Source organism: Bombus vancouverensis, unplaced genomic scaffold, assembly GCF_051014615.1.
Source record: "Bombus vancouverensis nearcticus unplaced genomic scaffold, iyBomVanc1_principal scaffold0033, whole genome shotgun sequence".
Lineage (NCBI taxonomy): Eukaryota > Metazoa > Arthropoda > Insecta > Hymenoptera > Apidae > Bombus > Bombus vancouverensis.
In genome coordinates, this window is record NW_027468924.1 from 792,771 (window position 1) to 814,647 (window position 21,877).

Here is a 21,877-nt window from a genome sequence, read left to right on the forward strand (position 1 = left end):
GGCGTCAGCTGGTCGGTGGTCGGTGATCGGTGGTCGATACGAGACAGACTGGAGCAAAAGGACGTTTTCCGTTGCGACAAGATTCCGCGCACACTGTCAGAAACAGGCGTCCAGTTAGCAAGTTTAGAAGCGCTGTAGACGAAAGGTAGAAAATAGGCGTATACGATAAGATGATTATAGACAGCTTTCCGTGACTAGAACGCGTGTTTGATAGCAACGATCAACTGCTTCCGAGCGATGATCGTCCGTTAACGAGGGTAGACGAAGACTGTCCTCGCCGTCGAAGAAACTCCCTCCGCTGGAGTACGGTCCGAGAAAGATTCCTCGAGGCCTGTAGCAGTTTTACGATGCGCCCGGCATCGCGCTCAGCAATACGAGTACCACTTGTAACGCGGCAATAATAATAAAACCAGGTCCTTTCCACGGATCGGTGCGATGCGTAACCAAACACTGTTAATGTACCAATTGTGCGTGTATATATCTATATCTATATTGGAATATTACATTTGAAAACATTCGAAACATTAAAAGATTAAACATTAAAACATTAAAATTGCTCTATAATCAAATCCAATTACGTCACAAGGATGAAAAAGAAGAGTGTCATAAAAAAAAAAAAAAGAGAGGATGTTAAGATACGTCTCCGAGGAAATGAATTTTAACTGTGTTAAAACGCGTTAAACACGATACAATGTACGTGTACATATAATACTACGTATATAAGGGCTCGGCCTTACTTCGTCCTCCTCTGACTCTGACGTATTACGTTAGCGACAGAGAAATATGAGTAAAGTAGTAAAAAGCTTGGATCAAATTCATCGAATACATTTTTATGCCACGACAGATTATGTACATTTGACGCACATAGGCCAACCTAGCTTAATCTTAAACTTATCAACGCGATAATCATTTTTAATATCGTATAAATAAATAAACATAGCGTAGGCTGAACCAGATAAATATGCAGTCGGCAATACGGTTTGCAATAATAATAATTCGACGAGTCCATCTTCGATTCGACAGTCGGTCGACTGTACGACAAATATACATATACCGTCCGAATGAAAAATTACTTACAGAAGAAAAGTTGTTCGATCGGATCGCATAATTAGCAAATTCCTGTTTAAATATGAACGTTTAATAGGTTATCATCTTCCTTTTATTTGCGGTAAATACATACATATAGAAATCGCTAGGCGATTTAACGGCGTACATTTTCTTTAATTATCCTTTTACGTATTAACCGTGGCTCCTATCGTACCTGTTGTAATTATCGGCAGAGGTAATTCGTCACGACAACCATCGAACGAGACCATCGACGTATAAGTTATCTACGAATTGCGTAAAAGTAATCGTAAAACTTGGTACAACTCGCGCGTAGACCTTGGAAAACCTTTGAAAGCGACGAGAATCCTTTGCTCTTTATTGTTCGTTCGCTCGAGTTGATAAGTCGGTAAAATAATTCTCGTAAAGCGGCTAAATTAGATCGCGTATATCATTTTGATTTTTCCAGTTCTCCGTAAAGAGTTCAGCTTTTAAATAACCCTTGATCGAAATTTAAAGCCGAGTAAATACGAATAAGACGAGAAAGGAATAAAAGTAACACGTGGACTGCGGATATTTATGCAGACTCTTCGACTTTGTCGTTAAGATAACGCTTTAACGTTCTAACATTAACAGAATAATCAAACTTGTTGTATGTTACGAGATATAATACCCGTCAAAATACACTGTACGTACTATTTATCATATATACCGATTTACACGAGTCCTTTACACGTACTTTTTACGATCAGATCCAACTATACGTAAAATTTCGTATCATTCTCTTTTCAGTTTCTACTTTTATTTATTATTTATTAGTTATTATTTATTATTTATTACCATCGTGCTAGTACTATCGGGGCATCTTTTTATCCGGTGCCTTGTCTCGTACTAAACATTCTTCTACCTATTATTATCATTGCTATTGTTATTGTTATTATTATTAGTATTATTATTATTATTATATAGGTATAGAGTGATTTTTCGTATTTGCGACAAGAACTTATCAAGATCAACGCTTCTTTCACGAGCAGCGAACGAAATCGCGTCGTAGACGTAATTTCATAGAAACTGAAACAGCCGATAAGCTTTGTGCTTCTATAGTTTGACGAATAACGACAAATATAGCTATAGTCTGCGAAACTTGAAACGGGACACTCTGTGTAATTATTTCCTCGGATACTACGTCGTTAAAACAAATACGTTCGTATAGGTTTATTTAAAAAACATATTTTTTCGTTGTTTACGTTTATGATATAGAAACCAGTTTGTAGAGTAATTCCTACACTTACGTACGTTTCGTTCTCCGTACGTTGAATCGAATCGATGGACGCTTGTGTGTGCTTGTACGTATCTCGCGAAGCGTGAATTTTGTAGGAACGTGGCTAAATTACAACAAGCGTCGTATCGCTCTCTCCTTGATCGAAACAAGCTATCCGGCATTTTTTCATTTCTCAAGATACGTCGCAATCATATCGTATAGACTGTTTGGAAATTATACTGTATATACGTCTATAATTATAATATACACGACTAGATATTTTAGGCGAAACGAGGAAAAACAAAAATGGCACGTTCTAACTTGCACTTACTTTTGGCATTTGTAATATTTCTGCCTGTCGCTCACTCCTACCCATGCTGCGTATCTCCGCGATTCTAAATCTCTCACAAATGCATAAATATCCGCCGTCCGATACTTTTCCAACTCTTTCTCTAACATTTTTCCAACGCGATAGAAACATAAATTTGATCTGGGTTCGATCAACGTTCGAATAAACGCTAACGCGGACAAAGTCAGGTTCGCATAAAAATTGTAAAACTGTTAATTAAACGGTCTAATTGTAAAAGAAGAGAAAGAAACGGCGCGCGTACGTGTATTTTATCTCGATTGCTCTTTGCAACGGCAGTAAATTCTAGCTACAGATGAAACGCACCGAATCGTGCACGATCCGTCGTCGCTTTTACAATTGGATCGAGGCACGAGCTTCAGGTGATCGCAGTTGCGATCTGTCGGAAGGAAGGTCGTTTATACGTTGTGCGCGAAGCTCGAGTTTAAAGGAAATTTTGTTTCACCCGTCGGCGCTCATGCACTCGCAACCAATCAACGACGATTATTACCAACGACGTTATTAATAAATAGCAGGCACGCTCGATCAACCATGTAACTTTTTGTACTAATAGAAATCACATTTTCGTATTTACGAAGACACGTGCTTTTCCTATCTTGCGTTTTACGCTTTATCGTAACTTAAACGTAAGTTACTAAACGCAGCAACAACGTAAGACGTAGAGTATTGGAAAAACATCTATCGTTATACAGCTAAGAAACGATTAAGAAACGCGTTAAAAAGAAAATGGCGCATTTTTCATCGGTTAGATATGGAAAAGGTTACGGGATTAACTTAGTAAGGAGCGAGTGTCGCTAGCGATCGCTAACGATCCAGCCTATTTTCTGAGTCGAGGCGGAAGCACGTTGGTCGGCGATGGCGCTGGACTGCTGCTACACGATCTGCTCAACGCTCTGTGAGGCTCAACGCTGAGGAAACTCTTGTCGCTGGTCGGCGGCGCCGAGATGATTTCTGGCTCGGCAGGGCTGGGACAGCGTCGTTGCGAGCACGTTGACAAGCTACTTCTCGATAACGTTTGCAACGGTATTTGGTAGATTCTTATCGGCTTCCAGTCGCCCTGACTGTCTATAGAAAGCAAAAGACAATTATTCTCGATTATATCGATTTCCTACTCGTATCAACGTTAGCTACTATACTATACTATAACGCCAGATATAGTACGTCATGGTTTTCTAGACTTTTCGATTTAGCAAGTTGTTGGCACAGTGTTGGCGCGTAAACGTGTTTATCGCTGCAAGCGTATTTTATATATATATACCGTATAGATATCGTTCTAAATAAATAAATAGATAAATAAATAAATAAATAAATAAATAAAATAAATTATCCTATTAGGATAAATGTAGAATAAGTAGAATAAGTAGAAAATGACGATCGGTTTGGAGAAGACGGACACGTACTTTGCTGATTGGATCGAGACGTAGAAGATTGGGGGAAAGGAGGCGGACTGGAAACCGGTTCTTCCTTGTCCATGGGTTTCGAGTCCAGGCGAATTCTTTCGCATTTTCCAGGCAGAAATTCCGGAGCCGTTGTGGCGAAGAAGATGTCTTGCTTCGAAGTGATTAGATTCAGGTTTGGCATGGCGATCGTGTGCACCAAATTTCCATTGATTATCAATCGTATCTCCATGGTGTCGTTGGTAAAGGCGATCACGTAGGGAAAGGCACAGGCTGAAAGTTTGTATCGGGACACGAAGGATTATCGAAAAATAAAGAACGACGAAACGTAAAGATGCAAAGATACGTTACCTATTGCCGCAGGAACGGAATTCCAGTTGAAATCGAATTCCGTTGCTACGGTATTCTCTTCTAAGAGTTTTTGAAAGTGACACGTATCTGAGGTAAGAAAGGCAGGTAAGCGAGTATCGATCGACCACGTCGTTGTTGCATCGCTGCCACCAATTCTTCCTCCGTTTAACCATAATTCTACCGTTTATTATATTTATTAAATTCTTCGGTTTCCCATTTCGCTTCTTATTCGACTTTTAGCTAGATCGATATACGTAGGCACGACGTATCGTTGAAATCGAACGACGACCTTCTATCTTTAAATTTTGTCTACCTTTAAATTTACATTTTTCACCTTTATTCGGCTGTTTACAATTTTCAACTGTACTTTCGTATTACGTCGCTCTTTCGTCGAGTATACTACAGTAAGTACAACAGGCCAAAGAACCTTTACGTTTTTTACTTTACTTTACGACTTTGATACGTTCGATCGGTTTAGCGTATAGCGGTGCGTTTGCTCCAACCTCTATACTATATACATATATAAATACGTACTGTTGTAGCAGAGTAACAATTCGGGTTCTTCGTCTTCGCAGAGATCCAAAGCAGCTACCACGTGTGGTTTCGGTGTTCCCTCGATGTGAAGAATTCTCGTGCTTCCAGAAGCTGAGATCAATTCAAAATGATGTCGGACACCGCAGCAAAGCGTCCATTCGTTGTTCGAATCTGTATTTTCTACTATCGTTACCAACGTCGGAGATTCGCTGGCGTTCAACTCCTTCAAATGCAAAAATCCTTCCACGGTGTCTGTGTCCGTAGCGGAACACCATGCGGTCCACGCGGCGCTATGTTTCCATTGGAAAACTATCAAACGTCGGCCGACCGCTACGCACTAAATAAAATAAAAAACGATATCCGAATTACCAAGGTAATCTGAATTTCTCTATTATCGTCCTATATTTATTCCTATATTTCCTATATTTATAATTCCTATATTTATAATTTACTCGAACAAAACTACTACTAACAAAAATATACATAACTATCGTACGAGTAGTTCAAGTAATTATTAGACAAATGGAAGATTAGATAAATTTGCTTTTTACTCTGTCCGGTAGATTCTAGGGTCTCGATGCCATCGCCATTGATACATCGTACACGCACCTATACTATACTATACTATGTTTAGCGACGCGATCCGAAAATCTTGGAATCCTGATAGAATATATATATATATATATATATATATATATATATATATATATATATATATATATCAGATAAATTGGCAGACGATTCGAATTCGATCGGAGTCTGGAATCTTTTAGTATTTTTACGACAATTCCGAGTCCGATGATACGCTGTTTCGACAAAAGCAATGGAAAACACTCGCCTACGAAACACATTTAAACTTTCGCGACTTACTACTCGCCATACGATCCAGATATTTTCAGCTTCGAATCGTGTTCCAAGCGATTTTCAAGCTTTTGCGATCCCAATACGCGTATTACGTTAAAAAACAAAGAAAAACTCATCTTTATACGAACAGCCAAAGCTTCGACAGCAAGATCGTAAATTATCGAGCTTTTAATCAATATATATCGGATATATTTATCGGATATAAATATACGCAGCAGTGTAGCGGATGTAGCTTCCATGTGCAAACAAAGCTTAAATAAGCAAAATTACATAAGAAGAATCGATTCCAAGTATAAGCGCTAATTCGAAAATAATTTCTTTAAATATTTCAGCAACGCGAAGCAACGATCGTTTTTCGCGTCTGTTTACACGTTACAAACACGATTGCTTTGCGTCAGCCGATCCACGCGAGTTACATCTGTACAGCGGTTTTTACTCGAGAAATTACGTAAATTGTCGACAACTCGAAAAATTAAGCCGCCACTGACCTTTCCTTGACAGCAACGTTTTTCGTCGTCTCGAGTCGATTGTCCAAATACAGTCTATTTTATAAACATACGCGCTACGTACTGCGTACGTTCGGTTAAAACGATAAATCGAAATAAGAGGAAAAATGTATATAAAAGTTGCTCGTACGAAACGATCAACTCTCTCCACTCGACAATTTCAATTCTTGGGAAAAATTTGAAAAGCCACTGTCGTCTATTCTTTTTCTCTCTCCTTTTTCCTTTTCTCTTGTTCGGTACATACCATGCGCAAATGAGAGCCACCAGGCATAGTAACGGTGTATAAATGGCAGCCCCGAGTTCTAGGTAGTCTTCTTTCCTTTATATGCGCTCGTCCTCTAACAGTCAAGGGACGAACACGAACACGAGTACGACGAATCAAGGGCTTAAATTTTGTAGTGGCTCGCGTGAAATTGTCGCAATCGTTTTCTTCGCTTTCGTCGCCGTCGTCGTCCGCATCGTCCTCGTCGCCATTGTCTTCGCACTCTTGATCGTCTTCACGATCGTTTGCAATTTCGGCAGACCTACTCGTCGTGCTATTCTCGAATTCTCTTAGACGAAAAACGTACACGTTGTTATCTTTGCCTTTGTCACCGGCTCGAAACAACAATATTCCGTGTTGCTCGACCACGTCTAGCTGTTTAATTTGCACGGACTCGTCGAAGATCAGTCTGTGCGATAAACTGTCTGAAACAGAAAATGCATTGGAAGGTTCTTGCGTTTTGTAATTTCGTAGTTAGGAACAGAGAGAGAGAGAGAGAGAGAGAGAGAGCATCGGTTTTCTCTGTCCTCGACGAAGGAAAGCGTGCTCTCCTTTTATATATTTTATTATTTCATATATTTCATATTGTTATTTCATACACGCGTCATCTTCTTTCTTTCTTTCCTTCCTTCCTTTATGCTAACGAGGTTTTCGCTTAATAAATAAATCAATTTTCTGATTGTACAGTTTCGTACAATTTGTAAGAGAAGACGTATTTTCGAAAATATTCCCTGTAATGGTAAAATAAGGCTTTGATAATGCTCGATTCACCTTCGATCAGAAAAGTTCCATTCTCGGTAGCCAAGATCAGCTTGTTATCCAGCCAAACGTCGCCGCATACGACTTCGTGCGGGAAATCCGGATAGATACACCTCGGCTCCCACGGTCTAGGCTTCAAAGGACCAGCAGTGGCCAAGGAAGTTGGCGCCAAACCTCTGACGATCGCTTCGAGTTTCAGGGCCTGTCCGACGCGCACCATCTCCACGGCACGGGTCTCCTCGCGACGTCGACCTGGAGCCTCCACGACATCCGACAATGCTCGTCGGTTTAACATACTCTGCGAAAATTTCATCGATTTTCCTTTCTACAGGGAGGGTGTGCCGCCAACAGCTAATACATACAGCTAGTACAGTTTTCGTTGCTCGCCAGGCGACGCGGGCGGTTCGGAAATTCGTGCAAAGGCGGAGAAAAGTGGCAATTTACCGTTTTCACGATCATTTTATCGCTTGTCCGTGCTCCGATCGCGTTCTCCGATAGCGCGTTGTTCGAGACGTCGTCGACGAAATGTCGCAACGCAAAAAACGGCAACGCGCTATTAAAAGAGACGCTCGAAGCCAGAATTCACGTTGTATCATCTTTTACGTACTCGTTATCGTGCGATAGCTTTGGTCGAATAACGCCTACGTACAAGAAAACGCGTCGAAGCTTGTGTAAATATTGTATTTCGAGTAGTTTTATCCGTGTAGACGAACGAATTCGCGATAAATACTCCTGATAAATACTCGCGATTGCAATTACAAACAGCGTACTAATTAAAGGCAGCTTGACCGAATCTTTCAGCATTTTATCCAAAGTATTCTAGTATTTCTTACATGCCTTCTAATTCGGATTTCCCTAATTTGGCTTTCTAGCTACAAGTCGTCTGACGAATTTTCAACACGAAGAATATTATAGATGCGATAACGAACGAATCGAAACGCATTACTCGAACAAATAACAGCAAAACCGTGTTTTATTAATAACAACGGATAATACCGCAAGCACGTATAAATACAGAGATGTTCGATACTGGATAACAACGAGTACACAGGTGCCGATAATACTGTCTGAAGTAAGAGCAACTTTATCAAAGAAGGATCTAAAAGCGAGAGGAAATGCATATAAATATGATTGATCGATTAGACTTACGTTGCTCTTGCTCTCCTGCGAGTGTTCTTGATACATATCCCGAAGAAGAGCGTCCAGGGTCCTTTCCCTTTTTTGAGCGAACGTTGGCGTGTTGAACGTGGCTTTCTCGCCGTTTATTAACTTGACGAGAAGAAATTCTCGCAGGGTGTACGGGTCCTCGAACACAGGCGGGCATGGAAGGCTCGGGCCAAACAGAGGAACGTTTTCGTCGCAGTAAATGGCCACGCGCCATCCTTTGCCGTTTTCTTCGGCCGATACCACGGCAAACACGTCTGTATTTGTAAATGTATCGCGTGAACGTCGAATTAACGATCTTGTTTATCCTTAGGAAAATATACAAGAAGATGGTGAAAGAAGACGTTGGAAGAAAGAATTTTCTCCGCAAAAGTGGCGTGTATTTGCGAGAATGGGCCGACACATTGTTCGCAAAGGTGCGAACTCGTCGACCAGCAGTTGCAAATTTGCGCCGCGCATCGCCCGTTGTAGCAGAACCGACAAACAGGTCTGCGGCTTTGCAGCCGGCCGGTCGGTGGGTCAGGTTATTTACGGTAAAAATGGTACCGTCTACGGTATATCGTTATGTAACCGTCGTTATATTACGGGATTCTTAGGAGCTGCGACCAGGCATTAGCTCGTCAAAATGACAATTACGTCGACTAACGTCTCCCTCGACCTCGAAACCAATCGTTTCGCTCTCGTTCGAAACATTTCTCCACACGATTCGGTTATATCGCGGTTATATAGGTTATATCCGAAAAGATCGCAGCTCTTGCCTACACGGATAGACGTATTTATATTTTTATCTTACTTTGTTCTTTCCTCCTTATCTTACCGATCGATTAAAAATGATATTAGAAACTCAGCCTAGATCGAAAAAATGTAGCTAAATGGCGTATCGACTTACGGGTAAATTGACTTTTGATGCAGTTTGGGTTGAAAGTGTCTATGGCGTTCGAGTCATCCGTGTAAATGATGTTAACGATATCGTTACCGATGTGTCGCTTTCTCTCCAATTGTTGCGGGTTGTCCTTCGAATAGGGAAGCATCGTACTCACATGGTACATCACTTCGTGTCCCGCGTACACCGTATAATAACTCTCGTTGCCAGTCATGTCGCCTGCAAACGTTCAGAGAGAGTTCGCACTTTGAAGAAGAAACTCGAAAAAAATACAACACGAAGAAAAAATAACAACGACGACAAACGAACATGAAAAACTAGCGTTTACCTTACCGTCGACCATATTTTCAAACCATAGCTACCACCTACTAACTACATAGAAACGGAAATAAGAACGGTACCTTTTACGTCTAAACCACCTCGATACTTGTCCCAATTCTTCAGTTCTATCCTCTCGCCCACAATTTCCAGGAACTTGTCAAAATCTGGACTACCCTTCTCTGTAAACCGAGCGAACAGATCGCGTATCGAGACGAATTACGAATCAACGTTGGAATCGTATTTTTCTAAAACTTGAAACTCGCTATGAAACGGATACAAGGCGGTGAAAAATTGCTCGTGTAACAGTGCTATAGACTCGCGAGAAGCTACTTTTTCGTACGACGGTTAAAATGCTTGAAACGATCGAAACGGTTAAAACGGTCGTAATAGGTGGAACGTACGCTTTAAGCGAAAGCGACCGCCGTTCTTCCGCATAGTCGTCCAAGTTTCAAGGGTTGGTCGATTCGTCTTGGTTAAATTTCAATCGAAACTTTTCCTCCGCTTACCGTTGGATAGCATTTCGTCGTCGGTCGTTTGCCCTTTCTTCGCGTATATCACACCAAACTTGAAGTTGACGGAACCCTCTTGCTCTTCCAGCAACAGCAGATCCTGCGATGCAAAAATTTCCAAAAGTTCAACTCCACCGTCTCCTTCTTACGATTTCCTACAGTTTCTCGCAATTTCGTACGGTTTCTGCCGTTTTCCCCCACACACACACACTTGTAGAAATAAAGACGGAAAAGCTGTTTCTTATTAAGTTAATCACAGGATTGGCCACTTACCTTTTGAAAACCTCGCGCGGAGCCTTATCGAGTTTCTCAAGACCAAAGAAATTGCTGAAATTTTACCAATTAGTTACTTCAACTTGACTTAATTTTAATTTAACCGAAGAAAATTAGCAATCAACGAGCAGTAAGCAAGTCCGTACCTCAAGATCTGCCTGATCGTCATCGTTTTGTTCGCAGAGTATGGCAGCGATATCTTCTGTGCGCCCTAAATTCGTTACTCTTTCATTCATCGATCGCTGTAAACTTTTTTTTGCCTCGCCTTTCTCTTACATAGTGTCTTTTAATACGTAATAACATCCGAAGAAAAAGTGTGGCTATAAAAAGTCACAGTATCGACACTGTTTAGTAATAAAACGGTTCGTTCTACCGTTCACCTACTAATCAATCGATTCTTGAGAGATTCGCAAGAACGTTCGATTCTCTAGCATTTAGCGGTAGACTTTCGTGCGTTTCGTTCTATGAAAATGAAACGCGGAGAACGCGATAAGTAGATAACGGTATCCTTCGTTGCGAGATAAGGCTATGTGCCGATACTTCTTCTATATATAACTATACATGGGTATAGCGTGCAAGTGCGTTGGCATTTTTCACGTAGAAATCTGCTTTTAGAAATTCATTCGTAGCAAGCGTACCGACGCCTAACTTTTTATCGCTTTCGATTTCTGTCCAAGATAATTGCACAACGGGATCGTCAATTTATTCCGCGATTCGTTCGTTACTCGTCCATCGAATAATCTTTAAAACGACGAAACGCCATCAGCTGTACGCGAAACCCGGTACACGAAAAACATATCGTTCGTCAAAGTACGATGTTGGAAACGGTCAGCTCCGCGGTAAATTTAGTCTTTCTTATTTTCTATAATTTACTTTTATCGTCTTATCGCCGATATTTACGTTTACGTTTTATTTTTTCATTCGTTTCGATCAAATCATCGTTCATTTCGAATAGAAAAGTATCTGACAAGTTGCAGTAGTTGTCGTAGAGGTACGTAGAGGTACAGGCGGATACTCACAATTTTTCTCCATAAAATAACTCTGTAATGCGGCACGCTTTGATCGCTGACTTCGCTCGTCACCACCGATAGAAACAAGGGATTCCTTTCTTGGTCCGCGGCAACGTAATTTTGATGCACTGTAAACCAATTTTTCATCGAGTGACAAATATTTTCGATATACGTATAAGTAAGTAAGTAAGTAAGTAAGTAAAGTAAGAAATTATACGGATAACGAATTTTTTACGATAATAAACGTAAAAGACTGTCGGACGAGAACGGATCGAGCTAAATCCAAAATAAAAGAATAGGATATTGCTTGAAAAACGCTTGAATAGGATATTGTTCATCCGTCGTTCCTCTTATCCTGTACATGTATATCGAATATACGTACACTGATACTCTAAAAGACTCGTATAACATAACAGCATGTTCTTTACTCATGTTTTCCGAGAAAGTATTTGAAGTACCAGCGCGTTTGGTACTCTGGATTTTCCAATATCGGCGTACTCGGTGATCCGAACATCTGCACACGTGCAAAATCAGTTTCGCCACGGACGTAATCAAATTTTCTGTTAAACGAGGGGAAAGAAGCGGCGCAAGTGGAAAGCGGAAAGCAGGAATATCGCGTGTTTCATGCCTAATTTCTACCTTACTAATTAATTATCTAACTGTACAGAATTACATCGCATTACATCGAACGAATTAGGATCGCTAATAAACAAGTGCCTTTTAGAAACCATTTACATACTCAGTTACAGCGACGAATACCTTTGTTGCGCATCGTCCACGAATAATCAAAGTAAACGCATTCCAGCATCGTTTTATCGAATTATCTGCGAAACCGGTACTCCCACTGATCTTATCTCAATTCGTTAACGATAACTTATATATGGTTCGTTGAAAAGCACCACGACGATCAGTCGTCCATGGTACGCGGATGGATGGATGATACTCGCTTCTCGATAAAAAATGAAAATTAAACAATATCCGGTTTCAATATGGCATATCCGGTTTCTGGATATTTACGAGTTTGCTCGTTCTTCCGAATATTTCCAACGCGTTAACGAGTATTTTGTACGTCGTTGAAACTAACATGCCGCCGTAACAAAGAAGAAGGAATTTTATCAAGTTGAGAGAACCAGTTAAAAAGCAAACGGATTCGTATAATTACCGATCTCTTACTTCTTCTTTCTCGCCCGGCGAATCACCGTTCTCCACTCGAAATCTTCTTCCATTGTCGGACCCGTCTTGCTCCATTTGTGGCAGCTGAAACGCACCATATCGAGAGACTAAGGTTAGCGAGACCGTGCGAATCTCCTCCGACGACACACGGAAAAAGGAAAAGGAGACGAGAAACAGATAGACCGTCCCCTTTCTCGGCGCTATCGTTGCGCGCGCCTTTCTTCCTTTCGGAACGCGTGCACGAAAAACTATTTTAAAAATAGTCTCGCGTACCATGTCTCGCGTATTACGCGTTACTGCCAAATTCTCTCGGCGCGCACATCTATATCAAGTCGATTTTCAATCGCCCACTCTCCATACAAATGACCACCGCGCTGCTTTCCAAACTCACCATTTCCACGCTGCCGTAATATCGCCTGGAGAGGACACCCCGCCTCGAAATGGCATCCGTGCTGCATCTGAAAATATCATACTGTAATATCGAAAAATAAGGATAGAAAATTTTTTTTTCCGATTACTTACAATTTATTAATATTAAATTGAATATACAAATATAAATTGGACAGAGAACGATATTTATTTAACGGAAACTAAATGCAATACTCGTATCTATATCAAATAACTTTACAGTTATTTGATCACTCTCGTCACAACGAATCTAACACACACACACTCTCTCTCTAACAACTCTATCAATTCTCACGACTCTACTCTTCGACGACTCGAAACCTCTAACGACTCTACTCTTCGACGACTCAATTAGCTCTGATCTTCGCCAATACACTCCTGCCCGGTCGTGCTCGCTCTTGCTCTCGTCCTCTCACACACATACACACTTTTTGGCTCACATACTCTGGCCTCTCGATTGCTACTCCTTGAAATATGAAACCGTACCACTGTTTTGACGCTGCTTATCCTTTCTCGCGTCGCTGTTACTAGGCGCTCTTGGATGTAAACAAACCACGAAAGACGACGTACACGGTGTTTTCTAATTTCAGCCGATCTCCAATCAAAGCTGTTCTACGATATTACAATACGCGTTTAAAGTTCTACGCGGCCACGACGAAACGAAGAAACGGTCGCGGTCTCTTTTGCCCAGCTTCCTGCCCGTGTTTATTGCTTCTTTCCCAGCGAAAAATCTGGGTTAACGAGGCCCCTAAGAAACGAACCACACGTTTTCCGATGAAATTCTTTCTTTACGGCAGACACTCGGTCGCAATTATTTTTCATCCGAGTTATCCAAATAATTCTGCTGTACGATTTGCCGGTGCTCGTTAAAACTTTCCACGATATCCGAACCATCGAATAATAGTTTCTCTAATAGTGTCGTTTCTCTTGTTTCTAGTCGAATTCAGAGTGGCGAGTGAATCTCCATAGCAAGGTTCATCGATTACCAAAGCGTATAACCGCGATCGGTTGGCGATCGTCGAACCAGTAGCAAACTACAACCAGCCCCTAAACACTGCTCTATCCAATACATCCGTCCAATTTTGCGTATCCGTCCGACTTTGTCGCGTTTACGCGTCGATACGATCGTCGTTGACGTGTATCTCTAAAGGAACAAACAATTAAAAATATGGAAACAGGTAACTCGGAGAAATTATTAGGTCCGAAAAGGTAAGGAAAATTCAAAGGATAAACTATAGTATCTGGAGTGGACAATTTTTCAGCCTTTTGCCGTTTGTCCTCGTATCTTCTCGCGGGTATTTTAGGAGTTTTAGACCTAAACTCTGTGTACGATCTTAGCCATAGCGTACGATAAGGTATATATATACCTCGATTCTAGCAATGACCTTCGACACAGCGCGAATTACGTTCGTACTCGTATAGCGATACGAGCGATACGCGTCGCCGTCTCATTCGATGCAATAGCGATGCGTAGAATCGTAAGCGATGATAAACGGTTAGCGGAGCAGCGAAGGAAGTTTCCAACGAGAATTTATCCGCAACGAGATTTTCGCCTCGCGTTTTTCCGCTTTCCAATCGTTCTTCGTGTTTTCATGCGTGTTTTCATGCGTGTTTTCATCGAACCGGTTACTTCGAACGCTTCGTAGCGGCAAACCCAATATATCGAATATATAAAATAGCGCGCGTTACTATACGACACGCGTTATAACTGCTATATCGTATCGCAAACTCGCATATCGCTCAGCCGTTTTCCGACACAACGATAATAGACCATGTTTAAAGAAACGTACGCATGATGGCTGGATCGTCGGTGAAGATGCGCGCAACGAGCAGCAGACGACAAGGCAGGCACGCAAACCGATCTCGACCTGCTCCTCTGGATCGTCCGAGAAGCAGGCAACGTCTCTTCGCCGCTGTCGCTTTCCGTCACCAAATTCCCATTTCCAGCGCAACTCTCCCTTCCCCCTTTGCTTCGCTTGCTCGAGAAATTCTTCTTCTCTATGCCGACGGTCGTCGATGAGGTCGAGCTCACCGACAACGAGACTGCCGACACGTTCGTCGACGAGCCGCTCGTCAACGAGACTCCTCGCAAACGAGACACCAGCTTTATGTCCAAGCACAACATCTTTCCACTCTCTCTTCTCTTTCCTCTTTAATTTCCCCCTTTAAATAGTTTTCCCGCCATCTTTACCGATGCACAGTTTCCGTTTCCGTTTCCACGATCTCGTAATTGCTCGAAACAGCACCTTTCTTCTACTCGAAATGTTCACCTTTAATCCGATCCGGTAAAAAACGTCCGTCTTATTATACGCGAGATATTAACGTGTACAGCGTCATTTTCCTACCAAAGCCACAGCAACGACAGAAAATCGTAGAAAGCACGTCGTACACTTTCGTCGTGTGCGAAAACTTTGCACACTGCAACCTTCCGATAATACGTCGATACCGTAGCTTCCCCCGTAGCTCTGTTACGTTCTTTGCCTCTTTCAAATCGATCGCTGTATTAGATACGTTACAAACGATTACTATGTTCAACGACGAACAATACCAACTTAACCACCGATTTACGCTAAGAAGATCGTAGATTTACCATTTGCAAAGGAAAAAGAACGTTTGTTAATTTCTGAATTCTAGTTTCTTCTTTGCTTCGTCTCGTTTACTAAAATCAGCCAGTCAAGATATTATCTTCGTATCGATGTCGTAGAATGTAAGTACTTTTTGTAAGAGCGTACAAAATATCGAGCAGAGGGCAAACGGATAAACGAATAGATTGTTCAGAGATGTCGAATCGATCCGATTCGAGGATCGTTTCCGAAATTTCATTATTTAATTAGAAAGAAAGAGAAGGTCGACCGATAACCAGATTCGAATTCCCTCGCCTCGAATCCGTATTTCCAGAAACAGAGTCGGAATTACTCTGTCAACACCTTACCACGGCCAGTATTCCGTTCGCATAATTATAATAATTTCTCGGTTCATCCTCATTAAGAGCTACAACGAATTCCAATACTTGGCCAGCGTAACTGTAGCCACCAACTGTTGCAACGGCTACGAAAAGTATTTGTACGTCCTTCTAAGTATTACAGCATTTACTATTTTATTACTATTTAATTGCGCTCGAATATACAAAGTTTCGTATCTTTACTCGTTTAGTCGTATGTATTTTCATACGACAGCGAGAAATTTATTTTCCAAAAACGAATTCGAACGCTACAAAGCGAGCGTTAGCGAGTTTTACATTTTATTCCGATTTATACGTAGATGCTGAATTTTGTATATACGTAGCTCGAAAATCGCTCGAGGGCGAAAGATGCGACAATTCCGAACAAAAGTAGCAAAGTAGTAGCAAAAGTAGCAAATGTAACAAGAAATCTGGATAACAGTCTAAACTACAGCCTTAAACAGAGATCTCCGAGTATATAACGAACTTGATACCATCGCTAGTTATCCGTTGAAAGCTTCGAGGTTCGTAGCATTGGTGCCAAGTTGCGTGATTTATTACCATCGATAAACCACCTTTTTTAAACATGCTGGCTGTCGGACGCGCGCGGACGTCGATATCATTGACCGAGTTTCCCTGTTCCGCAGGTCTCTAATCCTTTTGAAGATCGTGGCTACATAATGGAAAAGAGTACCGACGACACTGACCGAGTCCCTTTGCCTTTGCTTTCCTCTCACTTTTTGCTTAACCAGATCTTTCACGTTGAACGAAGCGGCAGTCGATAGGTTGATTTTAATAATCAGACTTCTCTTCCTCGCGCTCTCTCTCTCTCTCTCCCTTTCACTCAGCTTTGGCACGTTGAAGCTCGGTTATCGCGCCTGGATTGTAAGCGCCCTCCTCCTCCTCCTCCTCCTCCTCAAAAAACAAAAAAAAATGCGTCCGATTATTCGATGTAGGAAAGTAAGAGAGATAAAAAAAATGTACTTCTATTATCGATAATTGACAAGAGAGATCTTTTTCTCACAGTCTAAAAGATATTCGATGCTGAATCGGTTAATATAATTTCTGCCTTTCCACTTCCTCAACCCTACGATTTTTCTCAACGCGGGATCGAGCGTTCGCTTGACTGTAAAAAATTTCATTTTCAATTCGATTAATTTTATTTATCGATCGTTATCAACGATAGAGACGTACGCGTGTTTTAAGAACGAACGAAGAAAGAACGTTTTAAGGAACGATATTACTTCGATATTCACGATATCGATTTCAATAATTTTCACTTTTCGTTATTAATTTCCCAACTATTTCAAATGACACCGTATAATTCGCAAAAATATCGATCGTCTTGCAACAACAAAGCGTCGATCCCTTCGTTTTTTCTCCCCTTCCTCGTAAAAAAAATCTTCAATGTATCAAACGGGCATATACTCGTTGGTTAAATACACAAAAATTCAAATCTTTCGTTTACGAATTTCGTAACGTTCTATGCAGTTTCGTTCACACTGCGAAAAGTGCCAAGATCTTCGGGCAATCGTTTTCATTACCAATTTTACGATGCCCTTTTCGTCGCATTGCGACCACCGTCACCATTATTTGGTCGTCGAACGACTCAAAAAACGAATCGATCTCACATTATCTTCCAATGGAAAGGCTTTCTTACAGCCTCATACCCGTCACATAGCCACCAAACAGTTTCATTATCGATGATTCTCACGGTCGATCATCGACGATCAACGGTTCGTTCGAGCGTAATAGCTGCACATAGCCACTGTCGTCGAGTTCGTGTCCGGATGACCTGGATATCGGCCGTCGTCGATTCAGCCCACGTATCGTATCGATGGGAAAAAGAAAAACGAAAAGGCGCGGATAGAAAACGCGAGTGAAACGATAACACACGGTAGCAGTGACGTTACCGCGTCGGTAAGCACGAAATCGATAAATTGTGACGAATCGATCGAGTATCGGATGGATGAAAAATCGAAGAATTTGCCACGGGTCTCCAACCCCTACTGACAGAGTCAGGACACGACCCTTTCCGAACGAGGATGCAGCGAGTCACGATCAGAGAGCAAGTACTCTTACTAACACGGCGACTCGACGACTGGCGCCACGTCGTCGAGCTCATTGGCTCTTTTTCGTGACCCCCCTCTGACGCCCTCCGCCCCTCTCAACCGAGATCTATCTCGTATGCTTTCAGTCTTACCGCGGTGGCTTCGTTCCTTTCCTGTTCGCGACCTGTACGTGCGTGCTCTCTCTATACATTCGCCTGTCTCCTTCTACCCTACCAACCGACCTACGTGACGGCGCGGCGACGCGGCGACGCCGCACCGCAACGCGCTCTCTCCCTCGCGTATTATATCAGCCAAACTTTTTATCCTCCTCGAATTCTGCGCTTTGCACATTTTTCCAGCATTACATATAGATTGAATTAAAAAAGTTGCTTAAAAATTATACCGCTACTACTATACAATACTATACTATACTATACTATGCTATGCTATGCTATGCTATGCTATGCTATGCTATGCTATGCTATGCTATGCTATGCTATGATATGATATGCTATGCTATGCTATGCTATGCTATGCTATGCTATGCTATGCTATGCTATGCTATGCTATGCTATGCTATGCTATGCTATGCTATGCTATGCTATGCTATGCTATGCTATGCTATGCTATGCTATGCTATGCTATGCTATGCTATGCTATGCTATGCTATGCTATGCTATGCTATGCTATGCTATGCTATGCTATGCTATGCTATGCTATGCTATGCTATGCTATGCTATGCTATGCTATGCTATGCTATGCTATGCTATGCTATGCTATGCTATGCTATGCTATGCTATGCTATGCTATGCTATGCTATGCTATGCTATGCTATGCTATGCTATGCTATGCTATGCTATGCTATGCTATGCTATGCTATGCTATGCTATGCTATGCTATGCTATGCTATGCTATGCTATGCTATGCTATGCTATGCTATGCTATGCTATGCTATGCTATGCTATGCTATGCTATGCTATGCTATGCTATGCTATGCTATGCTATGCTATGCTATGCTATGCTATGCTATGCTATGCTATGCTATGCTATGCTATGCTATGCTATGCTATGCTATGCTATGCTATGCTATGCTATGCTATGCTATGCTATGCTATGCTATGCTATGCTATGCTATGCTATGCTATGCTATGCTATGCTATGCTATGCTATGCTATATTATTAAACTGTATTATATAGCAATATTGTATTATTAGTTATATATAAATACTGCAGTATTTCGCGATTACCGTGGAAATAACATTTTTAAAAACATCTATTTACTTTGTCAATAATATAATTCGCATAGTATAATTCTTAAGTCATTGTAGCGCGAGATTCTTCTGCACTTACGACAGATCTAAAAGCGAAGCGATCCATAGAACGTATATAATATGCAAAAATATCGAAATTATCCAAAGTATACAAATTATTAGATGAAATAATTTTCTATCTAGATTACATCTTTTTAATTATATTCGGCAAAATATACAATGTTATAAATATTCGATATTGCTTATTTTAATATTAATAAGCCCAATAAGCCGAACGAGCTTAAAACCAACATTTTAACTGTTTTATTATGTTTATTTTTAAAATAATATAGAAACAAACTAACTTTAGGTTATAAGATCAAATAAATTATTTTCGAACAATTTTCCACTTTAGTCGACTGCTTCAAACGAATTATGATAACGAATAATACGGATATTTTCTTCTGCCTATTTCTTTCATTTTTTCCCTTACTCTAGTTAATTGGTACTGTACTTGTTACTGCAATAGCAGGTATTATGGTGTTGTTTTTGCGAATATAGTTCTATGTATTAATTAGCCAATTAATATCGGAGAATAATTGGAGATAAGATCGAAATAAGATTGCGCTTCAGGGTATAATTTGTTTAATCTGGAATATAAAAATATTAGATATATGTATGCATACTTGATTTGCAAGTTGCTATTTTGTTAAACATTTTCGTTGCCAATAACAATACGTATATATTAATAATCAGATACTATGTATATTATTATTACTTACTACTTTAGATGAATGATGAACGATAGTTTGGTTTATTCATTGAGTAAGCTCGGTGGTTTAGTTCATATTCTTTACCTTCGGCGTACACAGTTATTGTTTGCACCGAAGGGTGGCGTTAAATCAATCCGTCCTAATCAATCGATCCAAGCGTTCAATGACGGCCATTTGGTAAAACAATTCTCTCTGCGGTTAAGATATTTTTGCAAAAGCATTCTAGTTTCTTTTATACCAATCGTAAGATATCGAAAATCATTTATCTCTCCTAATTAATTCCTTACCTACAGTTAAACTAATAATTTATGATAGTTACTCTATTCATTTATATCAATTTATTCATAGAATGTATTCATGGAGTCAAGGGAGCAAGTGCAATTTAGATCAAAGCCAACCGGTTTTCATCATCCATTGATGCGTGCTACCATTGGTAAGTCGCATGGTTTCGTTTCTTCGACGATAAGTTCAATGTTCATGTATAATTATTTGGAACCACACCTATTCTAATTGATAAATTTCAATACATACGCCGTGAGACACCGTGGAATGCGTGCGTTTTAGCCTTAATTATTCGTAAGATAGATTAGTCTATGTTAAGAGCATTGTGAGCTCATCGTGTACAATGATACTTATCCATCTTGCAAGGAAAATTAAAATTCTATTCTCTTTTTCTGCCGAAACACGCGTCCATTGATTCTTCCGAAAGATCGCAAACTCGTTCGTTCGTGCCGTGATTTTTATTTGATTTTCCGATTGATTGCAGTTTCTCTTTGGCTTCTGCCTACTTTTAGGGGCACATACAGCGTCAGTAGCTTCATTTTCTTTCTCTCGTCCCAGGTTAGACAAATGTGTCTTTGATGCCGAATGCAAACCAGTGGGGCTACGAATTATCGTACGATGTTTATAAAGATCGATGTAATCATTGTGTGAGATATAGATATTGCGCGATGTATCCTTTGTTTGAAATTTGGAAAGATTCGTGTAAGATCGTTTTGTGTAGATCGTTTGACTTTCCGTATCTGCTTGTATCTCCGTCATCCTTCCCACCACGCCACTTTGGAAGCTGCTCAGCGAAACTAAGGTGCGACGAGTCCATTCAGTCGTCTTCTTTTCTATCGATAACATGGATCACGTTGCGTCAGGTTTGTAACCTATTCTAACCTATTAGCGGCGTCACTTCTTCATTACTGTCATTACTATATTTTTTACTATCGTTTATATCTCGTTATTAATATCGTTTAATCAATCCACGTTTATTTAACGATTTGTCGAACATTCAGATAATGAAATTAGGTGGTTTTCTGAAATTTTTTGTTTGTATCTCTCTTTAATCGTCTATTTACAAAATGATACTGTTACCGGTAGCTTGTATCGTAAGCTTTCGTAATAAAATCGTTATTGATCGTTTGATCGTATTTTCATGTAATTATTTTATACATTTCTAGTTTGTTTCTGTGCAGGTTATCGATCGATGGCAGGGATAACATAGAAGTAACAGGAATATTAATATATGGACGCAACGACGATCAACGATCAGTCTGATGAATTTTCATGGAAATCTGGTAACGTTTAATTTATTTTAACTAAGACAGCTGTGTATGAACGGTTCTATTGCCTTTTTATTCGAGCATGGGTAACATTTGATATACAATTTATGTCTACTTTAAAATATACTTGATACATATTTCATAATAGATCGTTTCGTAATTATTTGGAATATTAAAATGAAAGTAAATACGATTAAACAAATCACTTTTTTTCATTCAAATATAT

General features: G+C 40.4%; 1 pseudogene across 1 annotated transcript; it reads right to left on the bottom strand.

Moving 5' to 3' along the window:
• Positions 1-1,122: 1,122 nt before the first annotated feature.
• On the bottom strand, positions 1,123-15,791 carry LOC117164566 (GTPase-activating Rap/Ran-GAP domain-like protein 3; annotated as a pseudogene). Its single transcript, XR_013061077.1, has 17 exons — positions 14,877-15,791; positions 13,070-13,136; positions 12,679-12,762; positions 11,920-12,019; positions 11,515-11,633; positions 10,642-10,706; positions 10,480-10,549; positions 10,220-10,322; positions 9,794-9,892; positions 9,399-9,611; positions 8,495-8,766; positions 7,358-7,643; positions 6,569-7,011; positions 4,955-5,291; positions 4,421-4,507; positions 4,073-4,342; positions 1,123-3,737 (listed from the first exon to the last, which is right to left on the bottom strand). The product of XR_013061077.1 is annotated as a GTPase-activating Rap/Ran-GAP domain-like protein 3 (transcript).
• Positions 15,792-21,877: the final 6,086 nt, after the last annotated feature.